The 24,181-nt window shown below is 42.3% G+C and overlaps 1 protein-coding gene and 1 long non-coding RNA gene across 2 annotated transcripts in view; one reads left to right on the top strand and one right to left on the bottom strand.

The window, feature by feature from the left end:
• LOC134421297 (uncharacterized) overlaps positions 1-20,318 on the top strand; it is a 45,834-nt gene extending 25,516 nt beyond the window's left edge. Inside the window, exons 2-3 of the long non-coding RNA XR_010028561.1 lie at positions 16,744-16,843; positions 20,199-20,318. This is a non-coding gene — a long non-coding RNA (uncharacterized LOC134421297). The remainder of the gene's footprint in view (positions 1-16,743; positions 16,844-20,198) is intronic.
• BCL2 (BCL2 apoptosis regulator) overlaps positions 1-24,181 on the bottom strand; it is a 96,653-nt gene that overhangs the window by 6,173 nt on the left and 66,299 nt on the right. The gene's annotated exons all lie outside the window — the stretch shown is intronic.

The raw sequence follows: 24,181 nt of genomic DNA, 5'->3' as shown, positions 1-24,181 counted from the left end.
GCGAGTGACGTGAAAACACATCTGCCTCTTGCTATTTCTCAATGCTTGTTCCTCTAGGCAATAATTTTCCAACTTGGGTTTCCAAAGGTATATTCTCAAGTGAAAACAGCTTAACCTTTTGTAGGGAGGATAGTATGTTTTAATGCAAACTCTTCATTTCAGAGAGAAATTGGCAACTTTTGCTTAGCTGCCTGTTTTTTGACATAGACATTTGCAAACTCTGGCCTTAATATTCTGCTGTGCTGTTGCAGAGCTGAAAAAGCACACTCAGTTTGCTGTGCAGCTCTTTGGAAAGCTGCTTTTATTTCTCCTTAAGGCTATGAAGTAACACAATATCCTAAAATGTTACAGACTGGGCTAAATCCTGTTGTCGCCAGTCCAGACTCAGTGACTTCCACGGGAGCCTTCTCTGTATAGGGAGTTCAAGATCGGCCTTATAAAAATACAACAAGGGTAAAGTTCAACACTTGGTGATATTATTATGGGTCAAAAAGAGAGGAAATGAAAAAAAAAAAAACTCATGGAAACACAAGTCATGTGAAAACATTTAAATGTTAAGGTTTTCATGGTTTCTTTCTGTGGGGAAGGTCTCACTTCTGTATATTCATGACAGTGTATGCACATACAGTATCAATATCAAAATGAGTGCATTTTGTGTTTCCCTTCTATCCCAGTTCAGGAACATTCCTCCCAGTTTTTCTGTGAGACCATTTCCAATGATTCCACAGAGCTTTCTGGTACTGGGTATGGAGATGGACGGAGGAGAACAGTAAAACTTGGACACCAGACAAAAATATGGCATAACCTATGGCTCAAAAGAGGAATGTTAACAAAAAATGTGCAGCATGCAGTACTTTTTTGTCTGAGATTATTACAACAATAACATGAACCCAACCTAATGGTGTCTGCACTATATATTACAAGTAGCTCTTTATGATCGTTCCCCCTCCCCTTCTCAAACATTCTGATTAGGCCTATTTCCGAAGCTTGTTTGAACAGCCTGTCACTATTTGTTTAAGTTTCAAACCTGTTTTAAATAAACACATGTCCATTTTATGTACTAAAACAAGGGGGGTGGGAGGAGGGAAGTATGACCCGTTGCTGAAAACTATTTTAGCACAAAGAGAACCCTAAACAGAATTTTAACCTTTCATAAGGTTTTGTCTTCTGTAAACCCATGTATTTGTCACTGGATTTTTGTCACCTAAACTGCTCTGTTTAAAATAAAAGAATCTCAGCTAAAATAAATAAGATTAAGAAAATTGTTTGAAACACTTGATGTCCTTTGAAAAGCACTCTTTATAATGCAAGCAAGGGTCCCCTTGGCAAATAGACCGAGGCAAGTTCTGGCTTGGTCAACCTTTCTGGAAGTCTTACACAATTGGAAAGAAAATCATTGCAGACCTTGCTTTTAAGATCATCAAAATTTAATGGGAACTTATATCCTGGATGTAAAATTATATCAGGGCTGTTAAAAATTATATGGAAAAGAACTCTTCATTCAGTTCTGTAACTTTTTAAAAAGCCATTTCTTAAGAAGCTTTTATTAAGTCAAATCAGTCTGTTGCTGGTTTACTGTGCAAATTTGTGTTGACTGTTTCTGTGAAGCAAGAAAGGTGGTGGTGGAGAAGGGGAAGATGCTCTGCCTGAGCTCCTCTTAGGCACCAAAGCCCCTGAGATGCCTGCTTCACCTTTGATTGGAAGCCATGAGGATTGCCCCAAGGGCACCCCTCACTGCCTTCTTGCCCATTGGACTATATGTAGGGAGGACAGAGCATGTTCCTGGCCAGAGTTCCAGGGATTTGCAGGGAGCCCGGGACAGAAGTAAAGTTCGTCACTCTGGGAGGATTAGGAGGTGTAATAGTGCATTGAGTCAGGGCAGTCTCCAAACAAAAGAGATCACACTATCCCACTCTTCTGCTGGCCCAAATTCGGCAGCTCTAATCCAAGAAACAAATGTCATTAATTACACGGGCATTCTTTGCTTGTGGAATGAGCCAATTTTGTTCAGCCTCGGTCCTTCCGCAGCTCAGCTTGCACCCCAGCCCGAGAGGCAAGGCTCAGCTCCTCGGCCACAGAGGAGGACGTGCTGCCCACAGGCTCAGTCCAGAGCAGCATTATGGATCTGACAGCTCCTCACCAAAAATGTGGAGGGAGAAGGCAATTTCTGCATTTCTGCATTTCTGCCTGGCATTTCTGCCCGAGGGGGCAGCAGGGAGAGCGAACATGAGGAAGTAAACGCTTCCTTTTTCTACCTGAATCAAACAGCTGGTGAGGAAGTGACTTTATTTCCCTCGTTATCATTGGTTTGGCAGGATATCCTCTTGAGCCACATTGTATTGAATGAAGAGCCAGAGAGACTTCCATTTTACTGTACGGGAATTGCCTCACAGCTATTTTACACTGCCCTCTCTGTGACTCCAAAATAAACAAACAAACAAACAAACACTCACTAGCCCCCAGATCTTGAAGAAACTTGCACAGGTCTGAACAAGGCCAGTTTGCCATCCACTACGGGGCAGGAGAGGGAATAGCACACACTCTGATGCCAAAGTTTGGCAGCTGAATGACTTTTACCTCACCCCTGCCTCCACACGAATGACATAAATTCTCATAAAAGCTTTTGTTCCCGCATGGTAACTCATTTCAGAAAGAGTTTGGGGAGGGAGGGAGGGAGGGAGGGAGGGAGGGGGTGGACAGAGCTGGTTAAATCGTCCCATGTTTTCTATGCCATGAAACCTCATTAAAATGTCATCTTGCAGCTAACAAGAAAAGTTCTTGGAACACAAATAGTAGACAAATGTGTGACTGTTCTTTTCCCAAAGAGTTTATGAGTCTTTCATGCAAGCCTAAGTAGTGAGTACAAATAAGGGCAGCTCAGCCCCTGGCTGTGCTGCACTGTGCTGAGGTGTGGTATTTCACAAGGCCCGTATCTTTAGAGAGGCCGATATCCTTTTACACCTGGGAGTGCCGAAATGCTGGTAGTCCTGCCAGGTGCACATTAACAAATTATAATGGGAAGGAAAAGAAGGTGTCACCACACAAACCCTGCTGATCATGGAAAAAGAACCTGCCTGGGGAGTGGCTTTGGCATGTGAACCCCTGAACCGATTTCCATCTGGGTTTTTTTTCTTTCACCTTTGCTCGTGGTAGGAATTGGGTCTATTTTGGAGACATGGTTCAGCGGTGAACAGAGCAGTGCTAGATTAATGGTTGGACTTGATGATGTTAGAGGTCTTGTCCAACCTACTATGATTCTATGATTCTGTTTTGAATTCTCTGTTCCTGCAAGACCTGACACAGTCTTAGGTCTGCAGCTGATGTATTAGATGCTGGCTGCACACAATTTTTTATTTTGTTTCTCCAGTGTCGTCTGAGGTTTCTGACTTTGAACAAAACTAGTTTTCATCACAGTAGTCTTGCCTAACTTTGTTCCTTGTCCTTACTATCTATTTGTATAAATTCCTGCATCAGTGAGCCTGTGATTTTGGGGCTCTCACTGTACGGCTCTGTCAGCTGGCATTAGTGGAAATAATGCATGACTGACTAAACATGTCGGTCAAATGGAGACATCTAAGGAGCAAGGACTGACTGTGGTTAGGTTTGCTCATGAAAAGTGAAGCATAGGCTTAGAAATATATAAATGTGACTAGTTACAGTAATGGTGATGACTAGTCCTCCTGTCTGTGCTCCTAAAGAGTGACCCTGCTGGCAGGTAGGTTTCCTCCAGACGCCTGTGGCATGAAGGGTAAATCCAGGCTTTGAGAAATAGTCAGGCCACATCTTTAAACACAGGATTTGTAAGGTGTTGATCATTCAGCTTGGATGGAAATCCATCTGGTGTTCAGACTAGGCCACATTCTTGTCAAACCAAGTCAGCATGAGAACTGTTTCAGTAATTTAGTCTTGGCATCTCTATTTAATTCATTTAGACGTGGTTCTGCAATATGCAAAAGCCCAGACCTAATGGAGGCTGCCTCGTTCTCTTATTCCTGGAAAGGCCCACACTATAAAATGAGGTATTTCTGGCATTAGGAAAACAGCTGTAATGTCAGTGCAGCAGCTAGCTGGTGGTATTTGATGGGTGCCACCTCTGAGGGAGCACTATTAGCAATTATGAGAAAAAGAAGGCAAAAAGGCCTTCTGGACAAAATAGTGTGTTCAAACAACACAGTCAAAGCTGCTCTATTTGATACTTCACAATTTTGAGATCTTTTGTAGGTTGATAGTCCTGCTCAAATAATTTGCTGCTTTATTTGATTTTATGAAGGTATCTTACTTAGAGTGCTAGAGATTGTTCTACTGAGAAAACAAATGTGTCCCCACACATGAATCTCAGTTGCACTAAAACCGAGTCATTAGTGGGCCATATTCTTCCCCAAATTATCAAACTCATTCTAAAGAGTTTACATTCCCATGCAATAGTAAATTTAGTGACATCCATTTGTGGATTTGTGAATCCCTCTGAAGGAGAGAGCAAGTGCCACAGAGCTGCTGGGGAGACTTATCTCATGCTGTAACGTCGCTCTTATACCTGCATCCTCTGAAAAGAGGCTGGATGCATTAAGACCCTTGTCAAATCTTCAAGAATGGCTTCAAAAAAAATAATGACAAAATGGACTTGAATGTCAATGCAGGCCTGTTTTTCCCTAAATCTTACTTAAATTCTCTGTTTTGTTTGTAACTGGCTTTTGATATGAGTGCCCTTATCCTGCAAATAGCCCAGCTAATTTAAAAGCGCAGCTCTGAAGATTTGTCTACTGTGGGTGCTGCACTGACAGCAGAGGGAAATGTGAACACATCCCCCAATACATTCCCTGCCTGCTCCAGCTGCCTGGGCTGATCTTGAGCACAGAAGAGTTAAATCACATAACTGCCTGGGAAATGGGAAATGAAAGTAGCTGCTGTACAAGTGCTCAGGGGGCTGTGGCACAGTGTCTGTCCTTCAGGCCACCAAGGCTTTCATTTAACCAGCACATCCAGCGGTGCCGGGCTCAAGGCACAGCTATGAGCAGAGGCAGAGAGAGGACAGCAAGGTGGCAAAGCTGTCAGCCTGGGGAGGGACCTGGCTCAGGGTGGCCTTGGCCAGAAAAGGCTGAGTGCACGTGTGAACCAGACGGGTGAAATCCAACTGGTCTGAGCAGGTTGTCCCATTGACTGCACCACGAGGGACCAGTCATGCATTTTTCTGCTGCCTGTTTTAACATCCCTCAGGGATATGCTCCATCTCATGTTTGTTGTTTCAACACTCAGTTCTGATCCAAACTCCTTCTGCTTGACAAACTCATGCTCAGCATTGAGCAAGAGTAGCACAGAGCTGGAGTGGTGGCCTGGCTCTTCCACGGGGCTCCCTGGTGCTCCAGCAGCAAGAGGCCATGCAGAAGCGCCACCCAATCCTCGTGTGACTTGAGGCAGGCACTTGTTTTTTTCATAAATCCTGTGACAAGCAACTGATTTACAGGGCCTGTGAGACAACACAGCTAACATTACGCTAAAGTAACCTCACGATAAATCCATAATTTAATGAGTAAGTGCAAAAAAAGGCCATGCTGCAGACTTCAATGGACAGTTACATTTCTACCACCAGCCACCTGGAAAATACGAATTTGCCCATGTGTTTTCTTTGGCAGCCTACACCTCATTAGCGGCTCAGACCATTTCTGCTCACCTGAAAAAGCCTTATTTGAGGCGGAGAAGAGGCAGCATTTTTTTGGTCATTTCTGTCTTTTGCCATTTCCTAAGTCAGGCCTCCCACCAGGAGCTGTGGGAGGCAGACAGGTCCTGGCAGTCTGATGGAACACTGAAAATCCTCCCCTTCCAATGTGGTGCATGTGAGAATGGGGCCTCTTGGTGTCTCGCTCCATGTGCTCATCAATTCACAGCTAAGTGATAATGGGAAATTAAAATAAGGGGAAGGTCTCTGCTCAGAAGAGATTGTTTTTAAATGGGTGCCTTCCCCCATCCCACTTTTCGTCCTTTCTGTCTTTTTCACCACTTGCACAAAAATGTTTCTCTGGTAGAGAAACTAAGGGTGAAGGAACAGGGAAAGGAATGAGCAGAGTCTGCATAGACTGAGGCAATTAGAAATTGGAACAAAATGAACTAAGGGGGACAGGTGAAAACTGTTGTCAAAAAAGCTGAAATTTTAAGCCAAGAAAGCTTTATGTGTTGCTTGCCTTATAGATGGGGGGGCCATAGGTTAAAGTGGGCTGGTAAATCTTCCATTTTTGGGTTCATCCAGAAAGTCCTTTGGTAAATGTTATCAGGTAAGAGCTAACAAGGACCACTTGAAAAAAAAGGACCAGTAAGAGTGTAAGAATACAAGCCAAGTCACAGAGTAAAGGGCTTTGTTTTGCTATTCAAAACAGCTCAAATTCATTTGCATACACAGTTGTAATTCATTAACTATGACCAATAGATTTATTTAAATGCCACCCAACAAAACCAAAATATGAAGACCTAATAAAAGGCAAGCCTCTCGACCTCCAAAACCAACACCAAAACATACAACAGGCATCCTGCAGGAGAACTGGGATCTTCTCCTATTCAAAGTACCTCCAGGATGTTGGAAGGCAACACGCCTCCTATCCATATCTATACTTTAATTCTTTTGTAACAAGAAATAATGTCTTGATGATATAAGAAAGGGCACAAATTCTGCATATTTCCTTTTAGCAAAAAGCTCTAAAACTGAAAAATATTGGATACCAGTAGCAGGAGAAAAAATGCTATTCTTTAAGTATTCCAGGGGCTTTGCTGGTGTCACTGTTCTGGCCATATTCCTTGATGGAAACATGGCTTATACCAGCTGCAGCAGTCTGCCAGCATGGTGGAAGTACCTCCCAAACAATGTGAGTTACACTGGCAGAAGGACTCCTCTCTGGTCTAAGTCTACGTAAGTCTACATAGTCGGGAAGGGAATCATGCCAAAATAGCTATCTTTGTAGGCTAGGGATGTGATTTTTTCCCCATGAGATAGTTGTGCTGGCCAGACTTTGTCATGTAGACCCTAGGAATTTTTATTTGCAAAATAAGACTGTAATTTATTTTAACCAGATGTTCAGCACTGATCTGTGTCTGTGCATTCACAGCACACTCCAAGTAATTTTTACTGTGAAAGACATATACCTTGGACACTGGTAAGATTTTAAAAACATAATGCTGAAGCTTTAAGACTGTGGTGGGCTTTCCTCTCTTTTTGTTGGTAATGGGTAGCTCCCAATGAAGTAAGCCGGTGTTCTGGGTGTTGAGTTTTGCTCCTATCAATCAGATTCCCCACAGGCCTTGTATGGCAACAGTCTCAGCTCTCCCAGGTATCAGAAATTCACATCAAATGCTGGAGGAAGTCATGCAGTTCCTTACAACCTAATGGCTGCTGGGAGAATAGAGTGAGAGCTGAAATGACCTAGGATCTCTCTTTTCTCAGTAAAAAGCAGGAGGTACAAGTGCCAGTCCTCTGAATAAACAGATCCCTCTTTGTTTTCTTTCATGCCTGGTGTTCTTGAGGGGAGGCAGGGGCTGGTTCTGCTACAGGACAGTGATCATCGGAGTGGTCACGTAGCTGTCACTGGAGCCTGATGTACCAACCACTATCAACAAGTTACACATACACATCCTTGGGAACAGCTGAAATACAGCTTAGCCTGCATTCCTATGGCCAGTCATTCAAAACAGAAACTAAAGGATTTAGCTAACTGCTGCTTTTTTTTTTCATAAGCCTGCATGTCCTTGCAGATCATTCACAAAGGGCTGCACATTTATATTTCCTGTTGACATCCTTTGAAAGGGAGAATGCCAATGGAAATTTGATCTTTTAATCAACAATTTTTGTGGACAGCAAGTCAGATGAAAATTCATGAAGGATTAAATTCTATCATTGTGACCTTGAACTAAGAGCACAAGGAAGGAGAATGCTGTTAACTTAGGCAGGAAAGATTGGTAATTACTCCATGTGTTGGCGTTTGCAAGTCAGTAGAAATTTCATGCAAAATTTCAGATACTCAAAGGAAAGAATATTAAACAAAATCAAGACTGTCAGCCAAGGAAACAAAAAAGAATCACCTAAGAAATCGGCCTTGAAAGCTTTCCCAATTTCTAAAATAAATAAGACCCCACAGATCAGAAATCACAGATTAAATTTGATATAAAGTCCTTCATAAATGTAATAATTTATTTTTTTAATACTTCTAAGAGCAGGTGGGAGCACACAGCAGAGCACAGTTCTACCGAGGGGAAAGAGGGAGCTCACCTTGCACTCATCGAGCTATCTCAGGGTCAGGGATAGGGGTGCAAACACTGAGGGTACATTAGAATAGCACTCCAGGCAGACTGAATATTCCTGCTGTGAAACTAGCACAACCACTGCTCAGAGGCAGCTCCAGAATCCCTGTGCAGCGCTGCCCTGTAGATGTGCCCCGAGGCACTGCCGGATTAAAAATGACGGATCCTGCTCCTGCTTAGGGCATTGCCTTCCCCGTAGAGCAGCGTGAGCTGTGACTCCTGTGCCAGCAGCTGCTGCTGAAAGCCTCGCCTCTCCTGCCCAGTCACTTCAACGTAGCCTCAAGAATTTCATTAACACATTAATCTGCAATTAAAGAGCTGCCCTTGCTTAAGAGCCAGAGGAAGTGATTACATGAGCAATTCATGTGTGGTGGAAGGAGAGGCACTAGATCTGGAAGGAGGTGCAGCAATCATCTAGAGGATGACCACAAGTAACTCCTGTGTGCAACCACCTCCCGCTTCTGTCCCTCTAAGGGTGATGTCCCTTGCACATCTCAATGCTCTTTTCCTTGGAGTTCTGCCGTTGCTGCCAAAAGGCTTCTTCTCCCCCTAGATCTTCCATCACCAGTATCTCCTGCTCCTAGCCTGAAGTGGGAAGGCCCAAAGATGGTTTCCATCAGTTTCACATCAACAGGGGCTTCCTGCCACAGTGGTAACTCTCAGCTGGCTCTTTATGGCTAGAATCCAATGTATAAGTGTCATAAACCCACCCAGAAGCTGCCTTCATAGCCTCCCCTATAATTAACTGTTGCTGCTATAAGTTTAGACAAACCCAGGAAATCACATGTAAAATTCTGTCTGATTTGCTATCTAATCATCTTCTATCTAGGTTCTTATACCACACACATTGCTGTGGTATCTGAGCATCTTGATGCCTGGATGCAAGTCAGATAAACCCTTTTCAAGCTAGCTAAAGCTACAGTCCTGACACTTCTACACTCTTTTTCAGCCCACACTTTTGCTACAAGCAAACTGCAAAGAAGCTTCTTCAAAGATTTGCTGAACGTACCAGCTTCTCCTGTCTTCCTTTCCCAGATAATGTAAGGTTGGGAAATTTGCCAAGCATCATGCTAAACTGAAAGAGACATTCAAATTGCAGTGAGTGCATGAGCCAAGGGAGCCCAGCCTGCCAGAATGTTATTGTAGTGCTCTCAAGAAGTTCTCAGCATTAAGACTTCATTTTGTTGTGTGCCTGTCTGTCTGGTTAGGAGATGCTCCACTGGAGAGCAGAAAGCCATTGCTTCCTCAATATTAAATACTAGTGTCTCAGCCAGCTACAAAACATTTGTTAGCTTCAAACTTTTGAGTCAGTTTTGTTTCTTTTTCTTTTAAGACTGGAAGTGTTTGATCCTGCGGTTACCATCACTTGAAACAAAACTTCTGCTTTCAAGAAGATTTTAGATATACCCTTTTCTGATGACCATAGGATCGAAGCAAGAACACAGACAGGGACCAGCAGTCATGAAAAAAAAGTGTATTTTTTCTGGATGAGAAATAATAGAGATGGGTTTGATTGATTTAAGAACAAGTAAGGGAAAAGTTCAGAACTTATCTATACTTTTAACAGTAAAGAAGCAATCCTCCCCCCAGGAGGAACCATTTACACTGATATCAAAGTGTATTCTGACTCATTAACTGAAATATGTTGTGCTGGTGGGACACAGTTGTATCAGCAAGATTTTGTCTGCAGAAGGGTTCACACCAGTGTAACTTATATCCCTAAAAAAGTCAGATACATCAGCAACAGGGGCACACAGTAGAGTGCAAACCAGGCATGAAACATAGGGAAAAACATGCAGATCAATGTTTTGGGCTATTTTTCGTATCTGTGTTGTAAAAGTTCCTGTATGTCCATAGTGAGAGCAGTTAAAATACAAAGACCCTCAACCTCCATCTATAAAAACACAAGCATAAAGAAACCAAAAGAAAAACAAAGCACCTTCCTTTTCTAGGCTATTTACTCCCACAGCTTTAGCCATAGAGTTGGGGGGATGGGGGTGAGGGAAAGAAGCTGAACTGAGCTGGTAATCACAGCATTAAGTTGATTTGACTATTAGAAAACTTTAATTTCAATGTTCCCCATGGCATTTCTGGTATTTATTTCCTTATTTACTTCTTGAGCCTATTTAACACTTTGACCTGAAGGAAGAAGAATTTGTACAAGCAAGAAGATTAAAGGTTTGAATTAGTTAAAGATGAAACAAATCTATTGATTCATTACAGGCCACTGTTCTCACTGTCACCAGTGATACTGTCATGTACTAATGACATAATGTACTGTCATGTACAATGCTTGAAGAAAAACGACATTTTCAAGAACAGGTTATAGATGACTTTTGATTGGAAAAAAATACACTGCTGCTTTGCATTCTTTTTGTCCTATCCAAATGGCCCTTCTACACATGTAAGAACCATGAAAGGGTCAGTGATTCTCTTCTCACACCGACCTGACCTTGTATGATGGTCTCAGTCTAATTTTGCCATCTGTATTCACTCCAAAATTGCACCTCTGAATTTGCATTCCTTTCACACATTTGAGGGCTTTTCATTTGCTTTGTGCATGTAGTCGCTTTCCTTATGGTGCATGTTTCTTCTGCCATTTCTTGTGTGATTCCTTCTTCCTCTGGCTGTTTAACCTTACTTCCTTCATCACTTCTCTTTTCACTATTCAAATTCAGGCATTCGGTGCTGCCTCACAGAATTTCCACAAAGCATTTGTCCATACCCAACTTATGCCTCTCCTTGATGGTATATTGCTTATTCCTGTCTATGGAGCCCAAGCTAGTGGAGACAAATACATGATTGTCATTGTGCCAGCTAATCGTGCTTGAGCCATGGTCCCAGCAGGTTTTAACTGCAGCTGGCTGCTACAATGCTGAGCGCAGCCTAGGTGGATGTAATAGCCAAGTCACCGCAGGCACTGTGCCAAAGGGACTCTTCAAGGTTGTGCTGTGACACAGCGTAGCCTGCAGTGAGACTGGCCCTGACTAGTACTCAATGATAGCTCAAAACCCAGCTTGTGACTCAAAGAAACCCAAGCTGAGGTGGTGTTCCTCTAGAAGCAACCAGGGGTTGGGTAGGAATGCTTAAAATAAGGCTTAGTCCAACACCAGTATGCCAGGTTTGCTGTGAAGCCAACACAAAACCATGCTCAGAAAGCAGGGATACCTGGGCACTGTATGGCTGGAGAGCTACATGCAAAAACCTCCTGTGAGGAAGGCATGGCACACCTGTATGATCTATCAAGGAGCTGGTAGGAGCTGAGCCATGTGAGAAGTTCTCTGAAGGCTTTCACACTCCTGGGAGGAGGAGCATCTCATAAAGCTGTGTTTATTACTTCCCCTCTGGTCAATTTTTAAGGGTAGATTTAGGAGCAGGAAGATGAAGGTGCTCTTTGCTGAATTTTTACATGTTAAAATACATCTTTATGTCACAGAGGTTAAAGAAAACAAAAAGAGCATCACCTCAAAGAGGTGAAAGTTCAGTCCCTGAACTGCCAGACCGAATTAGGTTTCAGGTACACCTAAGTGTTAGTACTCACTGAGTTAGCTACAATCAGTTTATGATTAATACCCAGGTTAAGAGTAGTTTCTTCCTTCTGTCTCTCACTTTTTCAAGATAGTGTTGTGTCAAGTGTTAAGAAAATTGCTCTTCTAATTTGTGTGCCTCCTGATTTATTTGGCCAGGCTTAGGGGAGTAGCACAAGTCCCCATTACCACAAATCTGTTAACAATTCTTTTGAGTTCAACAATGCTCATTCTGTTTCCTTTTCTTAAGCTGGATATTAGCAACAAAGACCTGCTAATGTCTTTACTTTTCAAAAGTTGTAAAAATGCTTTGGAATTTCTACTTTAGCATTTATTTATTTGTCTTCAGAGATTCAGTTGCACAGCCCTTCCCACTTACAGTTCAGCTAAATAATGTTCGTGTTATCCTTCTATACAGGAGTATTTCCTCTGCCTCCATGGCCCAGTCTTTCTTTCCTGAACAGTTTGTAGGTAGGTAATTATGTTTTTCCACTACATTTCCCTACCACCCATGGCTATTAAAATCATTCTCCATGGCAAAATACTCTGATTGTTCTTTTGCTTTTAAGCTTGTTACATTTGTCTAAATAGTTACGCTATTCAACTCCTTCTTCTGATACCTTCCCAGTTTTCCTGAATTCCCTTTTATACATTTACCAAAATTACGACTCTCCAATGGTCGTAATTGGCATCACGTTCTCTGAATTCACAAGACGCTGCCATATATACAGATGTCTTTAATAGACATATCTGACTAATATGTTCCCCAGACGCTCATAACTTCTGGCTTATTTGCAGGATCTACTTCTGTTCTGGTCCTCTCCATTTTCTAGGCCCTCCTTCACTCAGTTACTGTACTCTCTATCTAACAAACCAGAACATCTTGCACAGCCTGTTTGGCCACACTAAGAACTGGCACAGATCTCACTGCTTCATCAGACTTGCATATGGAACTGGGAACAGCTGAGTCAAAGCCATTTGCCCTTCTTGGACCAGAGTTTTCTGTCTAGCCAAATGATGTTACTTCCCAGACGATTTCTCTTACTTACTGGTAAGAAAAGTTCATCCACTGCCTCATGATATCCATTGTTTTGGCCGAAATTAAGAAGCTTGCTGAGCTTATGTTCGTCACGACCGTGTTCCTGAGGACAACTGGGGGCGCTTGCCTCACCAGTCTCATTCTGAGCAGTGGCAAAAGCCAGCTTTAGCTGCCAAGAGTCACGCTGTCTGCCAGAGAAGGATGATCTGACCCTCCACTCTGCAGCCATAGAGGGACTGGCTTCCTGAACAAAGCCTTGGCCAGCTCGTGCCTGAGAGCCACCCTTCCCCTTCCAAATGACCTTTCAGCTTCTGAGCTTCCTCAATTTGTCACAGACATTTGTGGGACTTCAGAACATTTGAAAGTAAAGAAGCAGAAGCTGTGTCAAATCAAGGGTTCTTAAGGTAAGATATTTTAACCAGCTCCATAGCCAAAATAAGAGTTACAGTCTTTTTATCTACTTGCTTGCAGTAATAAAATGTTTGGCTTTTGGCTGGGCAAACAGCTGTCAGTACTGTATAGCCCATGAGAGTCCCTTCTCCTTGTCACTGGAATGTATCCCACTCACCTAAATATTCAAAAAATATGCTTTCAAGTTAGATTCCTAAACACAGGAGAAGACACCTGAGTAGACTGAGCTTTGCAGTGGGCACCTCCTGCCTTGGTGGCCTGAAGTTAGGCACATGACAAGCACTGGAAGTTTTGGGCAGAGAAATGCACTACAAAGCTACAGTCTAGATGGGGATGGAGGAAATCAGTTAAATTCCTGATCCTATTTCTAAAACCTTAATAATATGCATTAATGATCATTGCACTGATAATAATTTATTAAAGCTGTTGGGATTTAAGAAATCTATTCTGAAGATGGTGTTTGAATTTTCTGCACTCTTTATTTGACAGGGATCAGAGTAGAGCAATAAGACTATAAGAACACAAAAAACTTTTTCATAGGGAGAGCACTGGAACAAGCCATTTGGGAATGTAGCCATCTAACTGAACAAGGAGTCAATGAATAACAGGGAGAGAGAATGTGCAGATGGAGATTCAGCACTCCCGGTCTTCATCATGCAAGCAAGAAATAGAGGGATTTCAATAACATAAGGAAGGACAGGAAATTCAAAGCTGGTAAGACAGCATACTTTTGCATGCCATCCTCAATTAGACCATCTTATTATATAAAGTATTTAAATTAGATAATTGCTACAGAATGCTGAGATGAGAGTTTAGTGATCTTCAAAGAATAAGTAAATATTTCTATAGTAAACAAAAGCCATTAACAGTCCAAAATAATAGGGATAGTAGTAGTAATAATAATGGTGGCAATAGCAATAATAGTAATAATAGTTGTTATTATTATAATAATTATAATGAAAGGCTTTTGTTTGAAGGATTAAATAAATCTCTGATTTTTGGGATTAGTGTGAAATCTTCAAAAGGACTATACAAGACAGTGGGAAGGGTGGGAGATGACATTATCCTAAATCCACCTCTTGGGGCATTTTTTTGCCTTCATTTGAAGCAGGTGGTGCCCAGTACAGGCACAGACACAGTCTGTGCTAGATTGAAAATAATTCCAATAAAGATGGACAATTTAAAATAATAATGTATTAGCTGAGCAGGGAATTTTTGTGTCCTTTTGTGTTGATAAAGACATCCTTCTAGCTTTTTTCACATTCATCAAACAAAAAGACTTTGATTGAGACAAAATCCATGGATTCCTAAAGTAAGAATTGTATAGAAATTTGAAAAAATTCTATACAAGCAACATAGTACCTTTAACTTAAGAAAAAAATGCCATAATATTTTTTATCTGCAAAACGAATGGTATTATTTAATATTTAAAAAATGCTGTAAGTTAAATGAAAGGCAAAATGAAGGATTGAGAAAAGAAGTTCAAATCCAAGTTTTAGAATGGGCAAATTCTTTAATCTTAGAAGGAACATTTTCATAAACTATTTAATGAAAACTAAAAAGCAAACAGAACAAAATTTAGATTTTGTTCACGTGCTTTATCCAAATGGAAGGAATAATAATTCAATATATAATGACTGCATCATAAATGGAAGGGGCTGTATTAAAAAAAAAAAAAAAAAGAAAAAAAAAAGATAATTCTGTCCTTACTTAGCTGAAAATAAAGCAAAAAAACCTGGTAACAATACAGAATTTAACCATGTGCCAGGGTATAAAATGCTACTGTTTATGTAGGGCTGCCTTCACTCCTTTGTCCAGCCACAGGCACTGTGACGGGTCAGTCATGGGTTTTTAACTGAATTAATCACAGCAGGGGAGGACGCTCTTCCCGGTTGCTCTGAGGACCACCCCTGCATTCCTGCTCTGTTTGAGGCTGGAGTGAATGCTGGAAGAGGCCACAGAAGTGTGGCTGATGGTGCTGGGGCAGAAAAGGATGCACCGTGCCATAGATGGGCAACTGGATGCTGTGGCTGGAGCCAGGGGCAGAGGGGCAGGCTGAGCACAGGTGTCCTCATGGAAGGTCACCCGTAGGAGCAGGGACACAGACTGTCTCCCTTCACATGGTGGTGCTACAGAAGACAGCAAAATCACATCAGTCTGCAGGAGTTTATCAGTCTTTGCTTCTTCTCTACTCTCCCTAGAGGACTCCTCAGTTTATTTTTATTTTTCAGCCTTCCTTGAATCTCTTTCATTTCCTCCCCTGCTTAATTATGCAGCACTACATTATATAATTTAGACAGAAGTATGTGACCATTTTTAATGACATCAAGTCTTTCAAAACTGCTTCACGGAGGAAAATACAGCTTGTACATCTGTAGTGTGCCATGGGGTAACACAGTAGTGTCGTTCCCACCACCAGCCCTCCCCCAAGTACTTTCACTCACCCCTTTTCAGACCACTAAGCAACCACTGCCAATCACCCTTCACGCCCCATCCCACCACTTTCGCTCTCAGTCATTTGCCCACTGCCTGTGAATCTGTCAGGACTTCACCAAACCATTACAGACACCCACCCCTTCTTAATCACCTCCTGAACCCTTTCATGCGGGCAGGGATATTCATCAGTTGCTCAGCTACAGCTCTCAGTACTGTGACCTATGCAATAAATTCAGAGAGAGAGAGAGAGAGAGAGAGAGAGAGGAAAGGACCAAGTGATATTGGCACCAAGTGGGAAACTCCTCAGTCAGAAGTTTAAGCAGGTATGAGTCTCTTGAAACAGTTGGGGAGTGCAGGAAACTCATCTGCTTGAAGCACTTCTGTAATGCAACAACTACACCCAGAGGCAGATCTCCTTAGGTTCAGTAATTACAGTGATTGAGAAAGAAACTCTTCCAGGTGATTCAGAGAAGCAGCCCTTCTGAATAACCAGGTGTGGCTATTCCCACACTGCCCTCCCATGAAACCTCTCTTCCCATCTATCAAGCATACAGGGGAAAGTCCTTGCCTACCTACCCGAACCAGAATCCCTCATTTAGTCCTCGTGTCTCAGTGCATCGTCTGTGGGTGGTGGTAACAAAGTGCTTGTCTGGGGCCCTTGGAGAAGTGTTCCTGGAAGGTGATTGCTATTGCAGCTGTGGAGTATCACCCACAGTGGGAAATGACAAGTGCCTCTGCATGTGGGCAGAGCTGGGAAGTCCCCACAAATGGGGTGTCCATGCCTGCTGAGATCAAGCAGAGACACTCGACACTCCTCTCTGTTTCTCTTGTAAAAAGGGTCATGGTATTTCCCTTTGGGAATTCTGTATTGTGGCAAGTCAATTTCTAGCTGTGTTTATCTTAAGTGGTTTTATATTCCCACATGAGTTTGCTATAGCAAAAGCAACTTCCGTGTGCATATCTCCTCAGTTTTTGAGCAGAAAATGACAACAAGAAGAAGAAATTTCTCAACAACCCTTCAACTTGAACACTGCTTATCTTTCCTTTCAGCCTACTGTTGAATGAAGTACCCTTTCGAGCTAAGGGAGGCACTATTTGACAGAACAAAAGGTATCTCTCCATTCCTGTCAAGCTCAAGGATATCTGGAAGGTACTATATTCAGATTTACTACCTTACAGAAGTATTATGCAGAATCCAAAGATATTTTTGCCTGTAAATAAATCTAATGCCTAAATACCGGAGATATACATATATGCATATACATATGCATATTATACATATGTGTATATATATGCACAACAATACATGTGTGTGTATGTACAGTGCTGAACAGTCTGAAGAACTAAGTGAAAAAACCAAGACTCATGCAAGGAAATTAAATCCAGTATTCTGTTACTGTTTTCCCAGCTAACAACCATCCTCTAAAATACTCTGGTTCATTAGTAGAGTCCACCACTGAGCGGTTACCAATGCAAAACATCCATCTTACACGTTGTAAAGGCTCAGTGCCAGAGCCTGCACTTCCTGTAAGCACCTGCTTCATCCACAGCCCCGAGGTCAACAGAAAGAGTTCCCATGCTTTCATTTGACTTTGATCAGGTCCTCAACATCCTAAAGTGAACCTTCCCACCGTTCAAAGAAAGAACCTCCCAGCTGTGAAAAGGACCCCAGAGCTCAGCTTGTGTTACCAGGGGTGTGGGGGCAGTATCTGCACAGAGACCTGGCAGACCCTGGAAGAGAACGGTCTGGACTGTGCGCTGAGGGTTTCAATTACAAGGTTCATTTAACCCAGAAAGCCTCCTGCTGCAGAAGGCCACAGATGTTTCGTTACTCCCCCTTGGTTCTTCCTATCTTGACAGACATCACAGAGACACCGTGCATAATAAGGGTTTATTCGAGTTTTCCGCTCGGGACTGTGCCCTGACCCCAGACCACTGAAGAGCCGATCTCATCTCAGCTACCAGATGCCTGGATGAGATCTTAGAGTTCTTGTCCTTCACAAACACTTCTTAGTCCCATCTATTGCCAATTAAATCTCCCTATTGTGATACAAAGAATGATAGCAGCATTTTCTATGTCCACACACTGCCTAAACCGATAAAACGCTCAGTATATGTTAAGAATATAAGTGTGCTCAGTCCATTCACAACACACAATAAGTGCACAATTCAATTAACTAATGCAATTCATATTTCATTAGGACAGAAGCTGTTTGTGACCTCAAACGGACAACAATTTCATGACGGCACTGCAGAATTTTAATTAGATAGGAAAATAACAAAGACAAATGAAACAGAGGGAAAACGCGCTGCCTGGCAGAATTGTTCCGAAGAACTTATAAACAAAAGATGCAGTTGTTCTGCTAAGTTCTTCTCCTCCTTCCCCCTTACTAATGATGCAGAGAACAAAACATTATCGCCTTTCTTTGCCTTTTGTTTGTAGAGAAGGCTGTCCCAGCATTGGTGGTATGAACCTGGTACGGTACCGAAAGGCACAGGCAAGAGAAGTCCAAGGGCCTGGTTTAGCTTTTGTTCATGGGTACCTAAGGGAAGGGCAGCTCCTCTAAGAATACTAATTTTTGTATCAGTTTTTCAGAAAAGGCCTAAATATTGGGGCCTAAAATGATTTGTGAAGGAAAGTGGTAAACCAAACAACAACAGATATGATTAATAAAATTGTTAGTAATATTAGGACAAAATAACACACACAATCACAGTATATAAAGGACTCTGATTAAAGCAGAGAAGGATTCAAACATTAAGCTGTGATTGCTGAAATATTTCTTTTTGATCTATTCTTAAGAAAATGAGAAAAGATTAACAAGGTTAGTTATTACAGTCCAGTAGTAATTTCATACTTAATCCAAAGTATTACCATATATGCTGACCCTTATGTGAAAAAAATGGCTCCCTACAGTCTGTAATTCGGTTTCATTATTTTACTGTGCATTACCAAAACTGTATCTCATCTTACAGAAACATAAAAGGATGACATCCTTCAGTTTTAGATACTACAGTTAACGAGATGACAGAAGGACAAAACTATAGATCAGAGTTCATGTTCTGCAAAACAGGCTCCCCTTTCCCCCTCCTTCCCAGACTATGATTTATGTTTTAAAGATAAAAACAGTAAATACATTTTGTACAAAGCTGGTCAGATTTTGTGTTAAAGGCAAGATGCTGAATAGGAAGCAGTTGGATGTGTAGCAAGATGTGTCTGTTTAATCAGGATATTTGTTGATCTGGGTCAGTAACAGGATGGTTGTTTGTCCCTGGCCAGTGGGTGGCAATGGCAGCAAATGGCTTATAGTAGACCAGGATTGATTTTGATAAACATGTCCAGATGGGTATGATTTAAATCAGTAAATATATTGCTTCATATAAAGAGATATTCTCAAATTAATTTTAAACCACTGTTTGCATCTATGAGTCAGTAGATCCTACATATACACTCTTAAAATAGTATTTGAACCAGGGGAATATCAGTAAAGAAAAAGGAAAATAGCTATGCCTTCCCCAATTGTAACACCTTCGATGCTTTATTTTTTCACTATATATTAGATCAAAGCCCTATTGTCTGTATATTAATATTATTTAGTAGTTATTTTCTCAAACTTATTGTGATCTGAAGCTAGTTTTACTGGAAGAGATGAAGTTAATTTATCGTCAGTCTTGTAAAGTAAGTTTTTAATGCAATGAAAGTACCATAACAGCTGCTAAATGAGAGAGACCATAAAAAGGGAGTTTCCAGAACTCACTGATATTAGCTGCTCACCCATACATTCCCTTCCTCTCAAGTTTCAAGATGAGATTATTACAAAAAACAGGCTGATTTGTTACCAAAAAAAAAAAAAGAAAAAAAAAGAAAAAAAAAAAAAAACTGTCTGTACAAATCTGCAAATAAACCAGCTTGGGGGAATTCCCATGTCTGTGTCTGACCTCCATGATCAAAATAAGGCATTCTCAACCCAATAGAAAATTCTGCTATTTTTTAGTACTCAACTCTTCACCTGAGGGGGTGTCTGAGCATCACAGCTCATGCTCCAGGAAAGCTGTGCTCTAACAGTGGTGGGCCCAGCCTGTGCCAGACCCTCAGGCTGGAGGGGTGGCTGCTCAGGGATGAGCACTGGGAAGCAGGGTGGTGGCCAGCGCCGGTCACGGTGGCAGTGTCTCGCCCAGCCCCTGAGCACCATGCTGAGTCCCCACACCATGGAGAAGCTGGGCCCAGGCTATTTATCTGTGATAAGTGCAGCCAGTTGTGCAGCCAAATTGCTCTGTATGGCTTCCTTTTTATTTTTTTCCTGTTAAGTTTTTGGCTTGGCTGATGGAGGACGGAGAGGAAATGCATCCCAGCAAAACTGCCTCTCTCAGATTTGCGGGGACCTTGTTCCAGTCTGCTTGCTGGCCTTGGGCTCACTATGAGCTGCAATTGTTTTAATTTTTTTTAGCCTTTTCTACACTTCAATTTACAAATCTGATGCCAGATTTTTTTCTTTTCCTTACAGTACTGCAAAACGGGATTAACTCTGCAGCCATTCTGGGATCTGCTCTGCACAGCCAGAGATGCCACTGACAGCTTTTGGATAGGAGGAAGCTGAGGCTAAAGAGCAGGAATATTTCTTGCCCTACATTGTTCTTGAAGACTATTTCTGGCACACAGGAAGGTCTCACAAAATTACCATCAAACTTATTTTAGCTAATTCCATACGTGACTTGAAGTACCCCAGAGGTGTGTGTCAAGCCTTGGAGAACTGATGGCAAGTTGCACTCCCTGATTAGACATAGAAATAAATGTATGACACTCTTGGGGTTGCCTGGAAATGCCTTTCTTATAAACAGAGGGGAAAACAGCCTTCAAATGATACACAAAGAAAATTAATAGGAGTGAGTCCAAATATTGTACTCTAAAATGAACACTTTAATAATCATAACAATGTGGTTTGAAAAGCATCACTTTTAAAGGTCAGCTATACCACCCTCTGCACATTGAAAGCATAGCGGATATATTGAGTCATACGTATTGTTCATTGTCATTTGCATTTGGTGAAATCCCTGCATTTTACCCAATTTAGTAAGCAAGCACCGCCTCGGACTCCCTTGGCAATACCTCTAAATGCAGTTACTGTTTGTTGGGCTAAAACAACATCTTGTCCCATCCTGCACCAGTAAATCACTCTTCGGTCTTTTGATCAATGCTTGCCTTTTCAAGCCTGTGAGTCATTTTGCATTAATGGAAAGAGAGGGAGTGACACACAAGAGCAATGTGGGTATTTTGAGCTGCACCTCTGGGATACTTTTGTGCACGTTGCTCTGAACAAAACGACCATCTGTATCAGTTTGCTGACAGCCACTAGTGCATCAAAAGATCTAACTTCCTATCTTTGTGGATAAAGACTGGCTTAATTCTACAAACACCACACAGAGTCATCAGGGGACATGTCATGGAAAGGCCCTACTGAAAACAAGCACACTTTTTGCAACCCAGCTTTTTTTTCAAAGTTGTCCTCAGCATTTGCCCTCATGGCCTTTTCCATATTCTCCTGCACATCAACCATCAATGTACAACTTCCCAATAGTCATGTCAGCGATGTTTCCAACCAGAATACGGCGGAAGCTGTCCTCACCCTTCCGGGGGCTACACCTGAAGAGTAAGCAAATTTTGTGGGTGTTTAGGCCTTTTAAAATTTTCTATGAGCAATATAAAAATGACTCATTCCTGCTTTGGCTGGAATATATAATTGATAAACATCGGTGGGAAGCAATCATATTTCTAAATTTGTAAATATAAACAGTGCATCGTGCACCAACTCTTTGGTCCTGTGTTTTTTGTGGGAAGGGCAGGGCAGGGGCTCAGCCTCACAGCTGGGCAGGTTTGGTAGCTACAGTCAACAGCAACTGAGGGGGGAACCAAGAACTGTCCAGCAAGAAGGAGACTAGGAGGAGGTCGAGGAAAAGAACAGAGGGACCTTCCCATCATAGCACTGATTGAGGCTTTAAAACCATTTAAAAATAAACAAAACCCACTCACAAAGATGCATGGATACACAAAGCACCCTGGAGCTTAATCCAAAGATCACCACAGGCAAAGGAAGATCCAGGAAAGAAAAGTCATGGATGTTCTGGATTGAGTTCTGCAGGGAGGACAGTCAGAACACACAGACTACTTTAAAACTAGTTAGTTTGCTGACTGAAGGAGAATTTAGGCTGATTGTGTAAAAGCACATATATAACATGCACAAACTCATCAGGAAAGAAGTCACCTTAAAATGCATTTATAAAACCTTACACTTTTACAGTGCCTTCAAAATCATAATGTTGCTAATAAGGATTTTTGTTAGTATTCAATAATTTGAATACTAACAATGATGAATTTGTTAGCATTCCATCCAAGAAGGTATGCAAGTCATATGCCTTTCCTTGTCCCTGTTATGGACAAAAGACCAGAGCTAACAGGGTTTCATTTGGACCCCTAACCCAACCTGCACAAGCAATTCTGATGGAAAATCTGGAATGGGAACCCAGTGACTTGCTCCCTTCTCTCCATCAACCACCAGAAGGAGCACAGAGGCTGCTGAGGGTCACCTGTGTGTGTCCTCCCCTTCTGCCGGACTGGGGTGCTGGGCTGCCATGCCCAGCACTCTGGTCCCCACAGTTACTCACTGACTTCCCAGTCCCAGCTGAGGATTCATCTCACACAGCATTGCTCCCCTGCTGCTGGGCCACAGAGTTTCTTTGAGACTCTGCACATCCCTCCAGTGACGCCTGTTCGGAGTTACCCGCTGATGAGTAATAGCGTGTAAAAGTCAATTACACTCATATTCATAGAGCTGCTACTTAAAATGTTAACGATGAGGAAACTTGCCCTACAGGAATGAGGATGGGGGCAAACTTTTATTAGCCCCACATGAGCTTTTATCTGTTTTAAATGTTACATTGTCCCAGGGAAAGAAGTGCCATTGTTAACAGCATTGGAGGCAGTCAGCTGCACTCAATTTAAAATTAAAAGGGGAAGAAAAAATAAATGAAAAGGGAAAAAAACCAAGGGTCTGCCTGACGCACTGTAGTATGGCAGGCTATGGTAACTTGCCCCAGAAACTTTTTATTGAATCCAGCCTTTCACTACAAAAGAATTCATTAACTGCTTCATGATGCAAAGTCTGCTAAAGATATTACCCTCAGTGGCCATTACAGGGTTGTTCCCATACACTGTGAGCACTGCTTTCACTGATCACTGCTGAGTCCAAGGTCACATCTATGAGTCACTGTTATCCAGTCCTGGGCACCAGCAGGATGTCCATGCTTCCAACTCGAGATGGCTCCACATCTCTGCCCACTGTAGCCCTGTCCAAGTCAGGTCTGGAGAGCTCAGCTCAGGAGAAGTGCGAAGGTGGTGTTTAAATCAGCTGGTATTGAGTCTCTTGTGGGCTGAACTTCCTCCCCTCTCTGCACAAAGACTACCAGGGGTGCACAAAACTCTTCTCCTGCCTTCACCAGCAAATTACCTGTGCCGCACACATGTTGCACAAATGGCACAAAAACCACTGCGCCAACCACGAGCTCAATTCTGTATGGTTTGATATACCCACCCTTGGGGCAGTGCAGCATCTACTCTAATGAAGTTATCCCAGTGTAAAAACTCCACAAACAATAATGCTACATGAATGTAGCCTCTGTTACTGGGGAGCCGCACCTTCGAAAATGTTATTTTTAAGGGCTGTAAAAAAGGCTGGGGCAAGAGGAGCCAGCCTGACTCTGGGAACTGCTAGAATCTTCCCATCAGTTTATGATTTCCATTCACTATCAGTCAGTTTGCACTCCACTGGTGCATGCGGTGCTGAAAGAGATGCACTAGTGGATGTTTGTTATATTTATGAACCAGGTGGCCCTAACTGCCCCAATTACACTCGCTGCCTTCCATTCATCACGCCGCCTTAATGAACAGAGAGGCTGGCGGATGTCAAACAAGCAGCCAGAAGAAACAAAAGAGAAGCCAGGCACAGTGTCACCCGGCTTGAACCAGCCCACCGGTCCCTCTCACGTGGCTGTATCCATTCAGCTCCCCTGCAAATCCCAGCGTGAATGAACCACAGCCACTGCAGAGCAAACAGATAAGAGTCCGGAGGAAGTGATCGATATATTTAGATAACGTGTAACAAGAACACGAAGCAACCTGCCTCCTTTTCCATGCTTGGATAAAGAGGAGAGGAAAATAAAAATCTCAGTATTGGCTGCTTCAGGCTGAGTCATTCTTTGACACTACGGTTAATCGACACCACTGTAACCATGGAGTTAGCCTATGTTCAGGATAACACGGAGGCCTTATTAAGAAACTCAAGCACAGAAATACAGTTGGAAAGTCCTAGTTCTTCTCAGCAAATGAATCTTTTGAACTCAGCTCAGCCACCTGCACCTTCGCGTTCACTGTTTTTACAGAGCAGATGCTGGAGGTGTAAAAATAATTCAAAATATGTTAGTCATGCTTGAAATG

Source organism: Melospiza melodia, chromosome 1 (genome assembly GCF_035770615.1).
Source record: "Melospiza melodia melodia isolate bMelMel2 chromosome 1, bMelMel2.pri, whole genome shotgun sequence".
NCBI classification, from domain to species: domain Eukaryota; kingdom Metazoa; phylum Chordata; class Aves; order Passeriformes; family Passerellidae; genus Melospiza; species Melospiza melodia.
This window is presented reverse-complemented; position numbering and strand designations above follow the sequence as displayed.